This window comes from Liolophura sinensis, chromosome 9 (genome assembly GCF_032854445.1).
Source record: "Liolophura sinensis isolate JHLJ2023 chromosome 9, CUHK_Ljap_v2, whole genome shotgun sequence".
In the NCBI taxonomy this organism is placed as follows: Eukaryota; Metazoa; Mollusca; class Polyplacophora; order Chitonida; family Chitonidae; genus Liolophura; species Liolophura sinensis.
Window position 1 is genome coordinate 6,243,431 of NC_088303.1, and position 7,087 is coordinate 6,250,517.

Here is a 7,087-nt window from a genome sequence, read left to right on the forward strand (position 1 = left end):
TACATAGTTATTTCCTCATTACAGTATTCTTCCTTGGTCATTGTCAAATGTATCTTATGCTTCAAAACAACACCTCGTCTGTTATCCATACGTGGCGTTCACATATCACATGAAGAAGAGCGTAAATATAATTACTTTTAGTCACTATGTGAATAATTTGTTTTTAAACATAGGGTTTTATATTTATCTAAAATATGTTTAATGGGGAAAGGTCTAAAACGGAACACTTTGGGTTGGATACAGCAGACAACGATGAATGTGGACTGGCTGTAGTCTGTTTCTTTTAACTTTCCACCTTAATTCAGAAATCATTAATGCTTGCTATAAAACTGCCCATGTTCACCGAAAATACCAGGCTGTACATACAGATATGCTGCATATCCTCTTTGTTGTAAAATGTGACAGAGCACTTGTTTTCTAATTCATAACCTTATCCTCCATTGGTATAGTTTTTGAGACACAGGCTTCAAAGAGACGTCTAAATTTTTAATAAAAGAAGTGGTGTGTGGGACAATGAACCTGATAACAATACTATATGTTGCACTATCGCAAGCATACAACTTCACACAGTAAGAAGACGCACGTAAACTTCTGTGTGCGAAAAAACTACGTTGTCTCCTTTTTGTAACAAATTCTCTTCACAGCAAACTATAAGCCAAATAAATATAGGCGACAGCCCGTATCCCATTCAAAAAGAATGCATATGGCGATGGTGCTATCAAAAGGATTACGTTTCTAACAAAATAATTTGCAGGATCAATGTATACTCAGAAAGTACCTTTCAGAAATTACTGGATAACTTTATATAAAGTTTGATGAAAAACGGAAAATCAAAAAAAACCCTAACATACATGTACCGTATATAGAATGTACGATTTAACCTGTATTTGAACTCAGAGCAATTGTTCTTTTAGACGAACCTGGAGTCATTGAAATCTTTTGCCAATATTCTTGTTCAAGCCCCGAGGAATGCCTTTAGGCATCCAGTTCCAAACTGATCCAAGATGTATTGAATCACATTTCTCTAGGCCTTATAAGTTGAAATTCCCTGCAATGTAGTTGAAATCAGTGCGGATTTATTTCAAAGACACCACCCAGGCCTAAGAACGCCTGATAATGCTGTTATGGAACCCGCATCTCGTGTTTCATGGCTAGGAGTCACACACAAGTAAATTATGTAATATTATTAATATAAAATAAACCTATAAAGGGTGTGTGATATCCCCCTATAAACAACATTAGCAATTTACTGGAAATGGCATTAGCTTGTTATCTGAACGTTTTAGTTAGCACCCCTGCGTGTTAGTTCGTGCTATTGCAATTGTTAACAACACAGAATGTCTGATTAACATCACTGTTTCAGGCACCTGGTGGTTGGTCATGGCACCTACGCTTGATGCTGTGACCAGCTGTTCTGCTCACAACAGTCAAGTCTGGTAATGCTGTTCGTGGATTTGGCAGAAGCCTATTCATTAGTCAGTAGGGGTAATGATTATATTTAACATAATAGCTTCATTAGGGAGTATACCTGTCGTAACCACTGACACGGAGATGATCGCACGGCTATTGAAGCTTTGTACTAAGAACTTCCTTACATTTCACACAACCTGTTTATTTTTTGTTTTTTGTTGTTGTTGTTTTTGCAGGTATGCAAGCGAAGTTGTTTTTTCTGGTTTGTTTCAATCAAATGGTTGTCTTACGAATAGCCATGGGGCCTATTCCTTGAGATAAGCTGATCTCATAGTCTTTAAAATAGTACATCAATAACTGACACCAGATAAGATTCATTTCAAAAACAACCACAGAGATTGTGAACAAAGTGTTGACTGCGGTGTCGGGATGAGGTACATGGTTACCCAAAATAAATTCAACCCCAATTATCGGAAACAAAATCCATTGAATACTGTCTTTAAAGAAGGTTAAAATCGATTTTTTCTGAAAAATAGGACTTAGCGGTGTCTTGCATGTTTTTATCTCAGCTTGCACCTGTTAATGTATACACATAAACATTGATCTCCAGTCTACATGTAGTCAGCCAAATAATTCATATTTAAGAAATATATGAAAGGAAAGTACATGCAGGCGTTATTTCCTTTAATTAAATCAGCCACTTTACGACTGAACAAGTTTAGAACTTCGTTTGTAACTTCAACCATGCCGATTGCTAAGTGTTAGCATTCTAGTCTTACAATCACCAGGGAACATAAGGTTTTGTTGCAGTCCCAGTCTATGACAGGAAGTATCTGAGACTACATTACTTTTCGAGCAACTTCAGCTGTACATGTAGTATGGTTGTTTACTTGGTTTTTCATGTCTTTTTAGATTACATGTACTTGCATTTATTCGGTATGACAAAAGCGATGGGCTGGCCTTGCGGGTGAAAAGCTTTGGGTGACGTGAAAAAATTCGTACTGCGAAAGGTCAGAAGTTTGCTCGTGGCTCTCCAGTCCTTTCTTCCTCAACTGAACTGTCGCACATGTATAGGCTAACCCTTGGTTAATGTATTCAATCACAATCAAATTAAGAAATGGAAATAGGTATTGTGCATTGAGGGGAACTATTGCTGATGATATACAAAAGCGTAATATTAAGTTTTCCGATCTTAAAGCCTGCTAAGAACATTGCTCGGAAATTTAGTGGTGTTTTGATGTATGTGTACGAGACAGATGTGCCCTGAATCTCCCCAAAAGTTATTGGTGCATCGATTGGACTGTCCTCGTTCACACAAAGAACTAATCGACTACCCAGTTGTATCGGTGACAGGGTTTAAGAAAACATCGTTCAGTATTAGGCCTCGAAGAATTCCCTAAAGTATTAAGTGTGACGTAGGCAAACACCTGACAGATCCCAAACAAGCTCTAGACAGGGTATGTCCGTGCTGATTCCAAAATCTCGTAGCGTAATAAATCCTGCATCTGATGTGTTGTGGTACTGAATTGGCCGTGAAGTTGAGTCCCATCATACTGGCATGTGGCGTTCCTGTTTACAGAACTGAAGACCACAGCAGCGAAACGGAGGCATGTGTATAAAGCAGTGTTCCACCGGATACCTCGATCCAGGTTCTTTGTCCAATCTATGGCAAATATTGAATTTGACCACATGCTGTTTGGTTTGATTGTTTTCCCTGCAATTAACAAGCCGGAATTGCAGGCGAGTTTGACACTGTGGTAACCGTGTTGAGATCATGTCAAGAATAGGCTGATTGCACCGTCCTCGTATGCAATAAATGTAGTGAATGGAAATGAGAGTCGAGATGGTTTGCCACTAGAACAGATCCGCTTTTACACGGTATTTATCACGCCTTCGTTGGCCACTTGCTTGCTTGAGATGCTTGTTTTCTATGCAATTGACCAACCAGAATTAGAGGTTTGTCAATGCGGACGCAAGTTGGACTCATGTCAAGCTCTACGTTGTTGCATGTCTGTCTGTTCGGTAAACACCTTGGACAATAATGTCAAGAGATATTATACTGTTAGTACGCAAAAGGTCAACGTCCACACAGCACGTGCCCAGCATTCACACTACGTTCCCTAAGCCAGATGCGTCACACTTTTGTATTTTCCATTGTTAAAAAAGTTCACAGATCAGATTTTTTCTATAGATAGGGGTATTACTTTTATCTATCAGTCAGTTACAGGAAGTAGTTGTTTGTATCACTGTACACGGGGCTGCAGTTGATATCGCATTGTGATTATCCCCAAGACTTAGATAAAATTTTATTTACCGCTATGTAATATCCTGAGCTTTCGTCTTTGTTCCAGCATGTAATATCTTAAGCTTTCGTCTGTGTACCGTTATGGAGTATTCTGAGTTTTCATCTATGTACCGGTATGTAATATCCTGAGCTTAAGTCTATGTACCGGTCTATATTCCAGCATGTAATATCTTAAGCTTTCGTCTATGTACCGGTATGTAATATCCTGAGCTTACGTCTATGTTTCAGCATGTAATATCTTAAGCTTTCGTCTATGTACCGGTATGGAATATTCTGACCTTTTGTCTGTGTATCGGTATGACATATCCTGACCTTTCGTCTATGTACCGTTATGGAATATTCTGACTTTTTGTCTGTGTATCGGTATGACATATCCTGACCTTTCGTCTATGTACCGGTATGGAATATTCTGACTTTTTGTCTGTGTATCGGTATGACATATCCTGACCTTTCGTCTGTGTATCGGTATGGAATATTCTGACTTTTTGTCTGTGTATCGGTATGACATATCCTGACCTTTCGTCTGTGTATCGGTATGGAATATTCTGAGCTTTCTTGTTGTTCTTGTCTGTATGGGCTCAGATACTTGTGCATTTGACTACCTATCCAGGTTTTGTCATGAAAAATCACCCCTGTGTTTTAAACCATTTAAATCATATACACACATACACAGGCATGGCTACATACAGCATGCCGTGCACACAGTGCAAGATTTTCTGATCAGAGAACACCAAAAAAAGCATCATCAACAGAATATGATTCACCAGTTCAGTTCAGAAACGCGTTCCGCAGGCTCGTTGTCACATGAGTTTAAGGTTTTAGGATATAGAATTGAAATGGGTTTGCAAGTTAAAGAGTTGCCTTTTAAGCAGACGTTATTTACAGTTATTGATCGACATTTTGTGGATCACCTCAGGCATACGTAAAGGTACATGGCTATGCAAGTTTAGATAACGGTTGGATGCGGTCGAGTGTGAAAAACGTGTTAGTGAAAAAGGCCTAAAATTCAGAAGCCATTCAGCGCAGACAATTATTTACAAAGAAAAGAATAAATTACATAACGTGATTAAATGATTCTTCAGTCTATTTTGTGTAAAGCTTGAGGCAAAATTTTATTTAATGGACCGTTTAATGAGTCGTGTAAGTTAAAAAAACTCATAAGACTTCGGAGTAAATGAGGAATTCGTTTAACGCAAAGCCCAAGGGGTCACGATTTTTCTGACACTAAGGCGTTTGCATTTATAACGTAACATTTGGCTTTTGTAAGACACGCATTGTGAAATCCAATCACTGTGCATGGTGGAAATTGTGACAAACAATGACTGACAGTGCGCTAAATGGGGTGTACAACTCAGAATGAATAGACGTGTAAAGGAATAACATTTATGGCCTTATGCTTTTCACACGATGTTTTATGAGTCCTAAAAGTTTAAACACAAAGAGTGGGGCCTCCGTGGCTCAGTCGGTTAGAGTGCAGCGTAATGACCCAGGAGTCTCTCACCAATGCGGTCGCTGTGAGTTCAAGTTTCCTGTCCGGCCGTAAGTGGTAAGGTCTGTCAGCAACCTGCGGATGGTCATGGTCCCACCATAATGCTGACCGCCGTCGTATGAGTGAAATATTCTTGAGTACGGCGGAAAACACCAATCAAATAAATAAATAAATAAACACAAAGATAATTGTCACAAACACCGTGACACTTTTACTGCTGCGCATTATCATCCTATCTCGGATATAAACAGTCCCTACCTTTATCAATTCAAGCAAAAATGGCAGCTTACCTCAATCAATACATATTTGGCATGTTGTCTAATGCCCTGGGGAGATTCGCAACAAAATATGCCACTCTTTAGCTGGCCAGAGTAACCAGCTATTGGGTTTTTGCCTATAGAATTTGTGCTGGTTTATTTAACAAAGAATAAATGAGGACTTCCCGGAAAATAATACAATGTTCATGATATACACAAGTGTAACATTAAGTAAGCCGAAAAGTCATACGGCTTGAGACAAATTGAAGACTGTAATACTTCTCGGAATTTGATTTGAAAGCAAAATGGAAGCATATTAATGGCTGAATGAATTATAGTTTTTGTCAATTAAGGCAAATTTGTAAAAATAAAGTACGGGAACAGTTTTTGAAGTGATAATTGTGAAACCCATCAAAAACAAACGATAAATTTGAGAAAGCAATCTTCTATAGAACACAGAAATAATATCGCCACGATATTATATGCAATATAGCAAAAGTGGTGTTAAAAAGAGACAACCTGTATGATGAACAGCATTATCCTTTGCCTTCACTCTTTCTTTGTATATCACTAATTTTCAGCATTAAAATTTATGCTATGCCCAGAAATAAAAAAAACCCATTTGACTGACACACACAGTGTGAACAAGGTAGGATATGTTATTACTTTCTTATAAGCCTTAAGCAGCGTACACTCTTGTATGTCCTATCTTTATTAAGGACATGAAGTCCTAAAGTTCATAATTTATTCCAGCAGAAGATCGATTTGGCATTAGTTCAGCCTCCACTAGGGTTACCCACCCACCGATCACGTGCTATAATTAAGCCCATGGGAAGAAGCAGAGAGGAACAAGATGTCTTTGGTTTATACTCGTACCTTGTCCGATTTCCTCTATTAAGTCCACATTGGACTGGCTTCTAATTTATGAATTGTAGCTGCTTTCTACTGATATCCTTCAGGTTTACCTGATTTATTTGGAACTTAGCTTTGTTGTACAGGGTTTTGAATAAAATTTATAAAAACTAAGTTTAATAATAAAAGAATTTCAAAACTAATCTTTTACACGAGGCGTTTTGGTTTGCCTATCCAGCTGCCTGGGATACTAATTTTAATTTGGAAAACCACATAGTGTTCGCATCATTTCGCTTTGATAAATTATAAAATTAATCTTAAAACTGCTAATCGTTTACAAGTTACATTTTGCTATTATAGGTGATATGAAAGAGACATGGAGAGTACAACTTTAACAGCATGGAAAACCCGATATTATGCATGGTTACACGTTACCAGTGGGAAACGGCTTCTTGTCAGTTTTCCTGTGAGGGCTAACACAAGAAGCCAGCTATCACACTGTCATTGCTGCTCTGGTTTTCCTCTCTGCGCTGTAATCTTGATTACATTTTATTCTCACTGCTTATGTAAATGCTTAAATATTAGCAAATTACGAACACATAACACCATGGCTTAAATAGAATTAAGTAAAAAAATTGCGGTCGTGTTGCTTGCAATTTATTAGACGTCACTGGCCTAGATTTACGCACCACGATGTGTTGTCATTACATTTAATACACAAAACAAGCACAAAGAGAATGCAAATGTAAACTTAAAAGTCAAAGAACGACGACA